Source organism: Canis aureus, chromosome 34, assembly GCF_053574225.1.
Source record: "Canis aureus isolate CA01 chromosome 34, VMU_Caureus_v.1.0, whole genome shotgun sequence".
Lineage (NCBI taxonomy): Eukaryota > Metazoa > Chordata > Mammalia > Carnivora > Canidae > Canis > Canis aureus.
The window spans coordinates 6078817-6092455 of record NC_135644.1 but is presented as its reverse complement, the minus strand read 5'-3'; the positions used below and the strand labels follow the sequence as shown (position 1 = coordinate 6092455).

At 42.7% G+C, this 13639-nt stretch overlaps 1 protein-coding gene across 4 annotated transcripts in view; it reads right to left on the bottom strand.

The window, feature by feature from the left end:
* CERKL (CERK like autophagy regulator) overlaps window positions 1–13639 on the bottom strand; it is a 129086-nt gene that overhangs the window by 52044 nt on the left and 63403 nt on the right. The gene's annotated exons all lie outside the window — the stretch shown is intronic.

Sequence of the window (13639 nt, the reverse complement as noted above, 5' to 3'; positions counted from 1 at the left end):
ATGCCATACATCTATTTAAATAGTATTTGCTGTTTTTATTTGAAATTCTTTTACAGGTTTTCCCAAACATGGCATTATTTTGAAGCATTTACATTTTCCTAGCAGTTGAGCAGGTCCATTCCTCTTAAATCATGAGTTATATGGGATCCCTGGGTGGCGCAGCGGTTTGGCGCCTGCCTTTGGCCCAGGGCGCGATCCTGGAGACCCGGGATCGAATCCCATGTCGGGCTCCCGGTGCATGGAGCCTGCTTCTCCCTCTGCCTGTGTCTCTGCGCCTCTCTCTCTCTCTCTCTGTAACTATCATAAATAAATAAAAATTTAAAAAAAAAATCATGAGTTATAACGAAGCATTTCATTTACGCAGAAAAGTGTGGATGAAAGCAACTTTGTGAATGTTGTTAGGCAATGTTCGCGTCTGTTTACCAAATCACGCACGGAATGTCAAATGGTCCATTAGCATTTATTTCTGGAGGGAAAAAGCAATAAGCTGCACAGGACAGAAAGGTCTCCTTCCTCTCCTAAGATGAACATGCTCCTTATTCGAATTGGGCACTCCGGTGACCTCGGGGCTCCCTGGAGACCTCGGGGCTCCCCGGGCCTGGCCTGCGGCTGAGCCGGGGGAGCAGAGGACGCAGGGCTGGGTTAAGGCCAGCGCCCAGAGCGAGGCACGCGGGGAGCCAAAACGAGGGGTAGGTCGAAGTCCAAGCTTGGAAAGGGGGGGCAGGGAGAAAGGACCCTTCCCCCGGGCACCGGGGCAGCAAGCCTCGGCCTCCCAGTTGGGGCTGAGATTTGATCCCGCGGCTTTCCAGGCTGCAAGGTGCTGCTCCCCTAGAACCCGGGGGGAGCAGGTGCAAAGCATATTTTCTGTTGGGAAGTGCGGGAGGCACAGGGGGCCCAAGAACACCAAGGACCCTTCCTTGGAGGCCAGCTGCGGCCTCAGGGGCCGTGCTTCAGGGCTAAGAAAGCAGTGACCAGCATCTGCTTTTTTTTTTAATTGGAATATTCATGTATTTGTTTGTAGATCGTTGAAGTGCGCTCTGCCCACAGAGCCACAGAGCGGGACACCCAGTGCTCGCCCGCAAGGGCTTTTAGCAAAAGCGCTCCCGCCACACCTGGCGCGATGCCCCATCTGCGGGGCCCCCCCCTGCCTGCACCCCCCGGGCAGGCCCGCGCCCCCCAGCATGCCCTCGGCCACCAGCTCCGCCCCGTGCTTGGGGCTTTGAGGGAGGGAGGCCCGTGGGACACACAGACAGCCCAGGGCTAAAGGGCCCTGTTAAGGGGCAGGCAGGGCCCCAGGTGCAGGGGTGCCCAAGGAGCCCCCCCCCCCTCCAGGGACCAGGGCAAGGCCTTGCCGAGAAGGGGGCCTTGGGCTCCAGCGCTTGCACGACTCAGGATTCCCTCCTTCCTCACACTGCACCCCCCGCCCCCCAATAGCAGCAGCAGGAGCCGGGCAGGGAAGGCAACCCTCAGCGAGACCAGCTGAGGCCCAGAAGTGCTGACGACTTTCTGTTCCCTGTGGGCTTCCCCATGACGCTCTGGAACCCCTGGGTTACCTGCCAGGTGCCAGGCGTGCCTGGCTTTCCCTCGCTTAGTTTCTTCCTTCCACTCCACCTCTTACCACCATTTCTGAAAATCCTGCCACTTTTTTTTTTTTTCTGTCCAGCAGGCCCCATGCCCAACATGGGGCTTGAACTCACAACCCTGAGATCCAGAGTCAGCATGCTCCCTGCACGGAGCCCGTCGGGCGCCCCAAGGTCTGCCCCACTTTTGAAGCTTACTTCAGGACCACTTTTTCCCTAACAACTTCCACCAACAGAACTCAGCCCTCTGGCCTCAGGCCCACTCTCCTCGGTGTGCCTCTGTTACCTATTTTCTGTATCACTTACATAGAAAGAACTGATGAAAGACCCAATACCTTGGAACCATCTGAAATGGAGTAAAGACTATATTACACTAAGGGGGAGAAGGAAAACCTGTCTTACAGTAGAATGACAACTCATAAATATGGAGGAAATTACAGAGTTAGAAAAATCACTATTTTCACCCGTTATGCTAATAATGGGTTCAGGCAAGAATCAGCAATGGATGGTAATACCCTCAGTGACAGGGAACAAAATATTTACTTATTTTTATTTACTTATTCTTATTTACTTATTTTTAACTCTGTCCCCCTTAATTGTTCTCATTTCAAAGGGCAAAAAGGGACATTTCCAATGGAGAAATCTAGCAGACACTGCCTTAGTCAAGTGATCAGAGTTAACCACACCTTTAATGTTCAAACGGACACACAGGCCTTGTGATACTTTGTGGTACGTGACGCGTAGCACCGAGGACACAGCACTTCCACGGCACCGCGGCCCAAAGGGCATGTGGCTCAAAGGACAATCACACAGACAAACCCCAGTTGAGGGGGCATTCTCAAAATAACTCCCTAAAGTTCTTTTTAAAAATTGTGAAAGAAAGCTGAGGGCCTATTCTCCATCAAGGGAGGCTTAGGAGAGGACAATTAGTGCCATGTTTGACTCTGGATCAGGAAAAAACTGCCATAAAGGACAGGATGACTGCCCTGTAACCAGGAAGGACGAAGCAGATCAATCTAGGGCCCACTGTCATGAAAACACAACAAGGACAAGACACTTGTTCTACACTTTAGAGGCCCAGACTCCGATCGAATATCCAAATTATAAAAAATAAATTCGAAATTTTTTAAGAATTAAAAAAACAAACAAACAAACAAATATCCCAATTATGTTTATCTTTCCCGGCATATTTCTGGAAAGATCCTGCTTCATTGCTTGGGCAGAGGCGGTCCCAGCATGGCCAGTGTCCAGGAGCCAAATGGTAGTCCTCAAAGGTTATCATGAAAACCGGCTTTTACTTCCCCTTCCTCCTCCCTCATGCCGGTCAGGTAATGTAAGTTTTGGGAAATAAGGAACAGTCATTTGGGGCCTGTGGGGACAAGCACGCTGTAGCTGAAGGCTCATAGCCCATAAATAAACACGTGTGAAAGGGTACGCACTGTGTCCCATTCCGCCTTTGGGCCACAATCCCCTTAGGAAGAAGCTAAAACTACTCAAGATCTCCTAAAAGGATTTTAGCAAATTCATTTTATTCTTAGGCCTCTATTATAACTGCAGCAACAGAAATTCAATAAATTCATCCGAATGTTCTATCCCTTACACATCCCGATAAACTGAGGCCTTTTAAAACATAAACCAACAAAGCCAATTTTTTTTTTTTTTAACCAGAGCACATAGTCATTTTCTCATTTATCTTTTTCCTTTTGGGTGTTCTTAATACGATGATTATGAAGCTAGACTCTAAGTATATGAAAATTAGGTAGCAACTTGATAGCTATTTAGAGATCAGAAGGGGGATTTCTATCAACTAAAGCAAGATTTTTTTTTTTTTAAGGATGTTCATCATCAGGTGGAAAAAGGAGATATAATTAAAAAGTCTTGGGGATCACTAGGTGGCTCAGCGGTTCAGCACCTGCCTTTGGCCCAGGGCATGATCCTGGAGTCCCGGGATCGAATCCTACATTGGGCTCCCGGTATTGAGCCTGCTTCTCCCTCTGCCTGTGTCTCTCCTCTCTCTATCATGAATAAATAAAATCTTTTAAAAAATTAAAAAAATAAAAATAAATAAAAAATAGTCTCCAACCTGTCTTCCCTCAGGCTCCCTCCTCAAGCCTCTCTCTACCTTATTCAGCCCCTTGAACGTGCCACGCTCCCTCTACCACAGGGCCATTGCACCGGCTCAGCCCTGTCAGCCCACCTATTCTTGTTACCATTTGTCCAATTAACCTTTACTCTTTGCTTTGATCTCACCTTAGTCATCACTTCCTTGGGAAAGATTTTTATGGCCTCCTTGGTTTTGTGACTTTAGCGAGGCCTTTGCTCCCTTATCATTTGTTCTTATAGGTCCATACACCTTCCAATCTTGATTCTTATACTATTATCATTTTATACCTATTTATTATTTATACTCATATATGAAACGAAACTCTGAGGGTTTCCTCCACGTTCTATCTCCTTAGAGCAGGGCATATAATAGATGATCTCATATTTGATGAATGAGTAAAAAGGGTAGTGTTCACCTTCAGCCATATAGATAGTAATGGCCTCCATTTATTCACAGGTGACTGCCTGCCTCTATTTGTCAGACAGGGTTCTAGAAGCTGAGGCTCTGTCAGTGAACAAGCAAACTTCTACCTTCATGAAGCTTCCATTTCAACGGCAAGGGCCAGAAATAATAAGGGAATTCAGAGTATGTCATGTGGTGGTAATTTCTAAGGATAAAATGAAATCCCAGAGTGGGAGAGAGGGAGGACAAAGATAGAAGTGACTTCCTGGACAGGGAAGACCAGAGCACTCACAGGGATTTACAAGGACTCTGCTTTTGTCCTCAGTGAGAGGAGAAACATGATGATTTCTGAGCAGCACAGCAACATAAGCCTGGATGCTAAATGGATCACTCAAGCTGCCGTGCGGAAGGCAGATGCTGGAAGTACAAGGACAGACGAAGTAAGAACAGCTGCAATATTCCAGGTGGGATTGAGTAAGGTGGAGAGTAGAAGAAAAGCTAGATTCCAGGTATATTTTGAAGGGAGAGCTCACAAGATGTTTACTCTTTAGATGTGTCATGTGAAAGAGAATAGTCAAAGAGATCAAATTGTGGCTGGATAAGGGGTAAGTGAAAACACAAGAAGGGTTAAGAACTAATGAAAAAGTGGCACATGTAATCAGTTAATTGTGATCTGGAGGGGGTGAAAATTTTTAGGTTTTGAGAGAGTAGATCAAATAAGTTAGATAGACAGAAGCCAATAGTCAAGAGCCCCAGGAAGGGTAGGATGCTTGAAAGGGAGATTGTGTTATTGGTAATAAGGATAATAAAAAACCTGACGAGGTGGCTACCTGGGTGGCTTAGCAGTTGAGTGTCTGCCTTTGGCTCAGGTCGTGATCCCGGGGTGCTGGGATCGAGCCCCGCATCAGGCTCCCTGCAGGGAGCCTGCTTCTCCCTCTGTGTCTCTCATGAATAAATAATCTTTAAAAAAATAAAAATAAAACCTGATGAACTGCATATGCATCAGAATCATCTGAAGGGCTTCTTGAAACACAGGTCTCTGCATCCCAGTCCCAGGAATTTGGGGGGCTGAAAATTCATTTATAACAAATTTCCAGGTGATGCTGCTGCTGTTGGTCCAGAGATCACACTTTGAGAACCACTGCTCTAGAAGTATGACTATGGGAGGGGAATGAAGAGCAGGAGGATTTTTACAGGAGAAGAAGCTAAAAACTAAAAAACATCTACAGAAACACATAGAATTATGGCAGCAGTAGTGTTGTAGAGAATGACAGTGAGACAGATACTAAGGTCTTTGCGGAGCATGAAGAATGAACCATAGTCTGCACAGAACCACAATGAGCAGCACTAAGCCAGTGGTGTCTAAGGGACTGAGCTTTAAAAATGAGGATTTTTAAGAGAGGAGAGAAAATGGTCTCAAAAGAGCAGTGAGGAAAGAAAGATATCAAGACAGGGACCCCACCTCCAGGACCAATGGTCTGAAATGGATGACAGAGAAAAGAGCCACCACTTGGGGGCTTTGGGGGAAGCTCGAAACTTCTGGGAGAGCTGGGTCTCTCCATTAAAGCAAGAAGGTCAAGAAAATCTCCGGGAAAGTAGTTGAAACTACAGACTTTGCTAAGGGCGGACCACTGATTCCACAGGGTAGGATAATATCCTGTCTGGAGTTAAGGACAGGGGGATGGTGTCGGGCTAGAGGGCGACCAGAGAGAGCCTTAGAGGAGTGGCAGCCCAGCCGATGAAGGGCCCTAGGCAGTAACATGGGCCGAAAGAAGCACGGCTCGCAGCAGGTGGGGTTGGAAAGGGGGGCCTATGAGTGGGGGCCTGCCCAAGACCCAAGCACACAGGGCTCTCTCTAGGAACTTCCCCTCCAGCCAGTCCCCAAGCTGGGGGTGGAGCAATGTTGCCCCGAGCTGGAGAGCTCCAAAGCCCCTGTCCCTCTGGGTAGACCAGCCAGCGCTGGAATCTAAACCTAAGTGGGCCCGAGGCACTGGGTTACACTCTTCACCAAGTGATCTCAGGGCAAACGTTCTATATTTGAGAATCACATGCTCCGTCGTCTTCTGTGCAGAATGACACATTGTCGTGGGTCAAAATTCAAAATCTCTGTCTTCAGCTCATTCCTTGATATCCACTTTCCCTCCTAGGGGACAACCACTGGCATCACTTTAAGAATTCTTCCAGAAATGTCCTATGCATATATAAAAATGCATGTATATGTTCTGTAGTTTACATGGAAGGCAGTTTCCCTACCCATTATTCTGCATCTTGCTTTTTTTTTTTTTCCTTTTACTGTTTTTGGAGAAGATTTCATATCACTTAAGTAGAGTGTGATTATTACTTTATTCAAAGCGGACTAGTATTTTGCATGGATGAACTTCAGTGTAAGTAACCAGTCCCCTGCAAATGTCTATTTAGGTTGTTTCCAGGCTTCCTTAATTGCAATGAATGTCATTTTGCATCTACTTGCATATCACTGCAGGACAAACTTCTAGAATTATTGAATCAAGGGGTATGTACCCTTGAGAGTTTATCCTCTTCCCCCATTACTTGATGTTGAAACTGGTTAGGGTTGTGACCCCTAAAAAGTGGATGCTGGAGTCAAAGTAATTGATCTTAAGTCTTGGCTCTTTCACTTACCAGCTGTGTGACTTTGGGTTATTTGTCCAATTTCTCTGTTTTTCAATTTCCTCATCTGGTAATATGAGGATAATAAGAGTACTTCCTACAAAAGGTAATCGTGATGATTAAGCCAGCAAATGCAAGTGCTTGGAAAGTGCCACAGCACACAGTCAGCATTCAATTTGTTTATTATTATCGCTACCTATTTACGTTCCACCAGAAACAAAATACCTGTTTTCTTATACCCTTAAAAACACAAATGTTTTCAGACTTTCTGATCTTTGACAATGTGAGAAAAGAAATATTGTATCTCATGCTAATTGCAATTTACATTTCTCCTTTTATGAGAAAGGCTAAGACACTTTGAAATGTTTAAGAGACTTTTATTTTTCTATGAACTGTCAGCTTGTAGAATTCTTTCCTTATAAAACTATAATTTATTTTTTTGTACTTCCCCTTGCAAAACTGGTTTTTAATGGAAAGTGTTACACAATTGAGGGTGTTATTCTTAGGACCAAGATTATTCTTTTTTTTTTTTTCAAGATTATTCTTAATAAAAATTGCCACACTCTAGGAAAGAGAAAAAAAAAAAAAGAAAAAATCGACCTTTTAAACAAGGCTAAGCCTTATTCAAATAGCCTATTAAAAACCTTATTAGTAACCTATTGAAATATGAAAATTAATCTTTTTGTTGTAATTATATTATTATATCATATATTATAAATTATAATAATATGTATTATTATAACTACATAACTATGAATTACAAATACTTTTCTGTGTCATCTGCTTTTAATTTTTATGTCATTTTCTCTAAGATCTTTTTGATTTTTTCTGAGCGTTTTAATTTTACGCACCCATATATTTACCTTTTTTTTTTAAGGTTTCCGGGTTTTATTTTTAATAGTTTCCTCTTGTGACCAAAAAAACCACTATATTTTTCTAATAGCTTTATGGTCTCTATTTCATATTTTTATTTAAGCATACCTAAAATTTCTTTTAATAGAGGTATAAAATTGGAATTTGACTTCACTTTTTTGATGACTATCCATCTGTCCCAACATCGTTCACTGGGTAATCTTTTCTTATAGATTTCAAATATCACCTTTAGATACATTAAATTTCTGAATGTGTTTGGATTTCTTCTAAACCATTTAGCCTGAGGTCTACTGATCAATTCATATGTCAGTGCCATATTTAGAATTTAATGAGAATACCTCAAATTTCTCCATGTAGGCTTTAAACTGAGATAATATTTTTATAATGTTGACATCATGTCCATCTTTTTTTTATTATTAAGAGCTGCTTGGCATTCATACACAAGTAGACCCATCTAAAATTTTCCTTTTTTGGATTTGCTTCATCAGATGTTGATACCAATTTCACACAAGCTCTATAAATATAATCTGAGAGTTTTCCTTTTTTTCCTATGCTCTCCAATGGCTTAAAGAGTATCAAAGTTTCCTGCTCCTTAAAGGTATGGTAGAGATTTCTGTGAAAATATCAGAATCAATGTTCTTGTTTTTTATTTTTTAGTAGTACCAAAAAAGTTGTTGCTTTGGTGGTAGTTTGTTTAAATTTTCTATGTCCTCTAGAGTCAGTTTGGCCATTTTTATTTTCCTAGACAATGGACTCATTTGCTTCATCCTTCTCCTAGGAGGCAGTCCAGGTTGCCTGCTGCATTTAGACACTGTCCTCTTATGAGGAGTAGTAGCAACTGATAATTAGAACTGATCACCTTTGCCAGCAGAGCGACTTATTTTTTTTTTTCCCCATTTGTTGGTTCAGTCGAATGGTTCAATAACGTAGCCAGGTAATTCTCAATGTCCAATTCAACTGAACCACTGTCATATTCCCATGTGAAAGTATCCTTCTCTCATATAATATTTCTAAATCAGCTGAGTTCAGAGTTATAGGGGCAGGAAACAAAAATTTTATGAGTGGGTCATTGGAGGTGATGCTAAGAGATAACACTTCTATCTTCACTACTTGGTTCATAGACCCATGTATTCTGTTTATAGAACTAAAAACTACTTGAATTTCATGAAATTTTGTCTCCTGGGTGGAATACAATGAAATACAACAGGAAACACGGTAAGACTAGCAAACCTCATTACCTGTCAGCCAACTGCTTCACTTCTTTTGATATAAATGAGTCCCTTGATCAAAAGCAGTACAGAATGTCAATTCACTGAACAAGGTATTTAGGAAGGTTACAGATGGTAGTGCTGTCAGAAACATGGTGGACAGGAAATTCAAATCCATATCTAACGCAAACATTCAGAGCAATGAGGCCAAACTACTAACTTTCCACAATAGATGGACTCCAATGTGATCAACCTGCCACCAAGTGGTTGACCAGTCACTCTAAGATACAGAGCAATACCCAGGCTCAAGGCCCATTTGCAGGCAGAGTATTCAGCAATAATACGAGTCACATCAGTCTCGGGGAGCAGAAGTTCTTATTGTTAAAACCATGTATTTGGGCAGCCCTGGTGGCCCAGCAGTTTAGCGCCGCCTTCAGCCCAGGGCCTGATCCTGGAGACGCAGGATCGAGTCCCGCATCGGGCTCCCTGCATGGAGCCTGCTTCTCCCTCTGCCTGTGTCTCTGCCTCTCCCTCTGTCTCTGTGTCTCTCATGAATGGATAAATAAAATATTAAATAAATAGATAGATAGATAGATAGATAGATAGATAGATAGATAGATAGATAGATAGAACCATGTATTTCCCCCATCTCTGCATGAAGGCCACTTTGTGCTCATTGTGCAAGCCCTAGGGTTGCTTTTATTATTTTTTTAAAGGATTTTATTTATTTGAGAAAGAGAAAGCATGAGCATGAGTGGGGGGCAGAGGGAGAGGAGGAAGCAGACTCCCCACTGAGCAGGGAGCCTGATGCAGGGCTTGATCCCTCCCAGGACCCTGAGATCATGACCTGAGTTGAAGGCAGACACGTAACCAACTAAGCCAGTAAGGTGCCCCCCTAGGGTTACTTTTTAAAGATGCTGACTGACATCTGTAGAATGGAGTACCTGGCCTACCAAATTAGATCTTCTTGAAATAAACGCTCTTTGGTGAGCATTTATAAAAAACACAAATCTCATATTCTGTTCTTATTCTATGAAGACCAACTATATCCTTATATCTCATCTGTCCTTGTCATCAACCTTCTAATTTTTTTTCCAAGTTCCTATTTGGCAGGCTCTTACCAGGCTCTTAACCACGGTCCAGGCTTAATATGCACCTATCTCTCTAGCCTTCACTCCTTAATCACTAGTATCAATTGTCTGAAATTATGTCCACCACAAGGATTTTCCTTACTTATCTTTCAGTAACACTTGAATGGGTCTGTAATGTGTCAGTAGCTCATTTCCATCATAACATGAAGAATCCATTTACTTCCCTTAGTTTACTGGCCATAGAAATTGTCTCATGATGCTACATATGAAGGGAGGGGGAGGGAGGGAAAGGGAAGGGAAGGGAAGGGAAGGGAAGGGAAGGGAAGGGAAGGGAAGGGAAGGGAAGGGAAGGGAAGGGAAGGGAAGGGAAGGGAAGGGAGGGAGGGAGGGAGGGAGGGAGGGAGGGAGGGAGGGAGGGAGGGAGGGAGAAAGAAAGAAAGAAAGAAAGAAAGAAAGAAAGAAAGAAAGAAAGAAAGAAAGAAAGAAAGAAAGAAAGAAAGGAGGGAGGGAGGGAGGGAGGGAGGGAGGGAGGGAACGAACGCAGCCACAGTTGCAGGCCACCAGTATATCTGATTTAATAGACCCTTCTCCTCTAGTCCTTTCATCATATTACCTGCACATTACAGCCTTTTTAATTTTTTTATTTATTTATGATAGTCATACAGAGAGAGAGAGAGGCAAAGACATAGGCAGAGGGAGAAGCAGGCTCCATGCACCAGGAGCCCGACGTGGGATTCGATCCCGGGTCTCCAGGATCGCGCCCTGGGCCAAAGGCAGGTGCCAAACCGCTGCGCCACCCAGGGATCCCTACAGACTTTTATTTAAAATAGAGTATGTTATGTTTTATACAACTGAACTCTAATTAATACAGATGTCTAATAGACATCTCAAAGTTAACATCTTCAAATTTGAAATTGAATTCCCCTACCAAATGGAGTCTATCTACCCATAGTCTTTCCTATTTCACTAAATAAGAACTTCCTCTTTTCCATCTGCTCCAGTTAGAAAATTTACTCTGAAAATTGGTAATTAAAAATAACTAATTAGGGCAGCCCAGGTGGCTCAGTGGTTTAGCACTGCTTTCCACCCAGGGCCTGATCCTGGAGATCCGGGATCGAGTCCCACGTCAGGCTCCCTGCATGGAGCCTGATTCTCCCTCTGCCTGTGTCTCTGCCTCTCTCTGTGTGTCTCTCATGAATAAATAAAATCTTTAAAGAAAAAAAGATTTTAAAAAAAACTAATTATACATTTGTCCTGCCTCTTTAGTAAGTACTATGTTTATGGGTAACGAATAGTACCAAGAGAAGAAAAAACATCCTTTTTTATAAAATAATAGCACTAATTTAGAGAGAATGATTAAATACAAAAATCTCCATGATCTCCCTTACTTAGATAATAGATGTTAAAGCCATTAAGTATTTATTGAGAATTAAATGCTCTCCCTGGCCCCTGAATATCAGTCAACAATTATATACTAGTTTCAAATAGAAATATTACAATGGAGGGGCACTTGGGTGATTCAGTCGGTTAAGTTAAGTGTCCAACTCTTGGATTCAGCTCAGGTCATGATCTCAGGGTCGTGACACTGAACTCTGCATCAGGCTCTGCACCGAACATGGGGCCTGCTTACAATTCTCTCTCTCTCCCTCTGCCTCTAATCCTCCATTCCCTGCTCTCATGCTCTCCCCTTGCTCTCCTTTGCTCTTAAAAAAAAAAAAAAGTTACAATGAAGATATCAAGCTGTCACCTCTTTGACTTAGAGATCAATCTTAGCCTTGGGGAATCTATCTTATCCACCCTAATCATGGGATAGCCAGACGTTACATACCACCTGAGATAATGCAATATGAAGTACTCAGTACCACTTATGAAGTATTCTTGCTCAATATGAACCTAATTAAGCCTTTAGATTAGAAATCTAGTTTATGGGTAATAAAGGGAATAGAAGAACAAGTTAAACGATACCACCAAGAAGCAGTCAGACAGCGGCGCAACAGTACTGCTCAAAGAGTGGTCTTCAGAATGACAACCTAGCAGCACTCAGAACTTCAGTAGAAAGGCCCACACCAGACCCACTGAATCAGAATTTCTGGGAATGGGGACCAGGAATCTATATTTAAATAGGCTTTCTCAGTGTTCCTTATGCATACTAAAATATCTACAGGATAACCTCATCTCTTCCATAAATCAATGTCAGAACTTTTTAAATGAGGAGAGTGTTCTAGTGTTCAGTGTTCTAGTTTATACTTAATTTGGCGAGTGATCCTTGATTGCACACTAGTTGGTACAAATCAGCTATAAAAGTCACTTTAGAAAACATGGGGAAGGGGATCCCTGGGTGGCTCAGCAGTTTAGCACTTGCCTTTGGCCCAGGGCGCAATCCTGGAGTCCCGGGATCGAGTCCCGTGTCGGACTCCCAGCATGGAGCCTGCTTCTCCCTCTGCCTGTGTCTCTGCCTCTCTCTCTGTGTGTCTATCATGAATGAATGAATGAATGAATGAATGAATGAATGAATAAATAAATAAATAAATAAATAAATAAATAAATCTAAAAAGAAAAAAGAAAAATAGAAAGAAAGCAAGCAAGCAAACATGGGGGAGGGCAGCCTGGGTGTCTCAGTGGTTTAGCACAGCCTTAAGCCCAGGATGTGATCCTGGAATCCCGGGATCGAGTCCCACATCGGGCTCCCTGCAGGGAGCCTGCTTCTCCCTCTGCCTGTGTCTCTGCCTCTCTCTCTCTCTCTCTGTCTCTCATGAATAAATAAAATATTTTAAAAAGAAAGAAATAAAACATGGGGAAAAGTTCAGTATGGACCAGGTATTCAATGATAATAAACAACTATGCTCACTCATTTGATAGGATAATGATACTTGGTTATTTGTAAAATATCTTTTTGTAGAGTCGTGTACTGAAGCTTTCTAGGAGAAATGTCATGATGTATACAGTTTAAAACAGACAGAATAAAATGTTAAAACATATGGAAAAAATGTTAAGAACTATAGAATCTGCGTGATGGTAAAATAGGCGTCCATTATAATGTTTTTATATGTTCTATATTATTTGACATTTTCTCTAATAGGATAAGAAAATCTTGCTGGAATCATTGACTTTTTCTCTCTTAATACCTCCCATATCCACTAAGTCAATAAATCCAGACAGCTCTATCTCCAAAAACAAATCCAAAGTCTAATCGCTGCCCACTACCTGTCTTGCTCCCTATTTAAGTCACTACCTTTTGCCTGGATTATACCAATTTCCACTTAACTGGTTTGCTGTCTCTGTCCTTTCCCCCACTCTGAATGTGCTATCTACTTAAGAGCCAGAATATTGACTTTAAAAGTTTATCATTAAAAAAAAGTTTATCATGTCACTCCTTTGCTTAAAACTCCCAAATGGCCCCCCATTTTTCTCAAAAGCAAAAAACCATGCAGAACTTGCAAGAACCCAGCTGCCTCTGTGACCTCATTTCCCACCACTTCACTCCCTGCCAACTCTCTGCACCTGACTTTATTGCTCAACCTTTTACACATACTGTTCTGTTTGGACCCTTTTCCCCTCATATATCCATACAGCTCCCTCCCTTTCCCATTACTTTCAACTGTTTTCTAAAACTAGATGTGGCACTAGTTAGTTTTGAAAAGCAGCCTCAACTGTCTTATCCGAGGCTTGGACTCTGAGTGCCATTCTTGCCATCAGGGTACTCGTGCTTCATCATCTCACAAGAGAAAGAAAAATGCAGAGAAGTAACTGGTC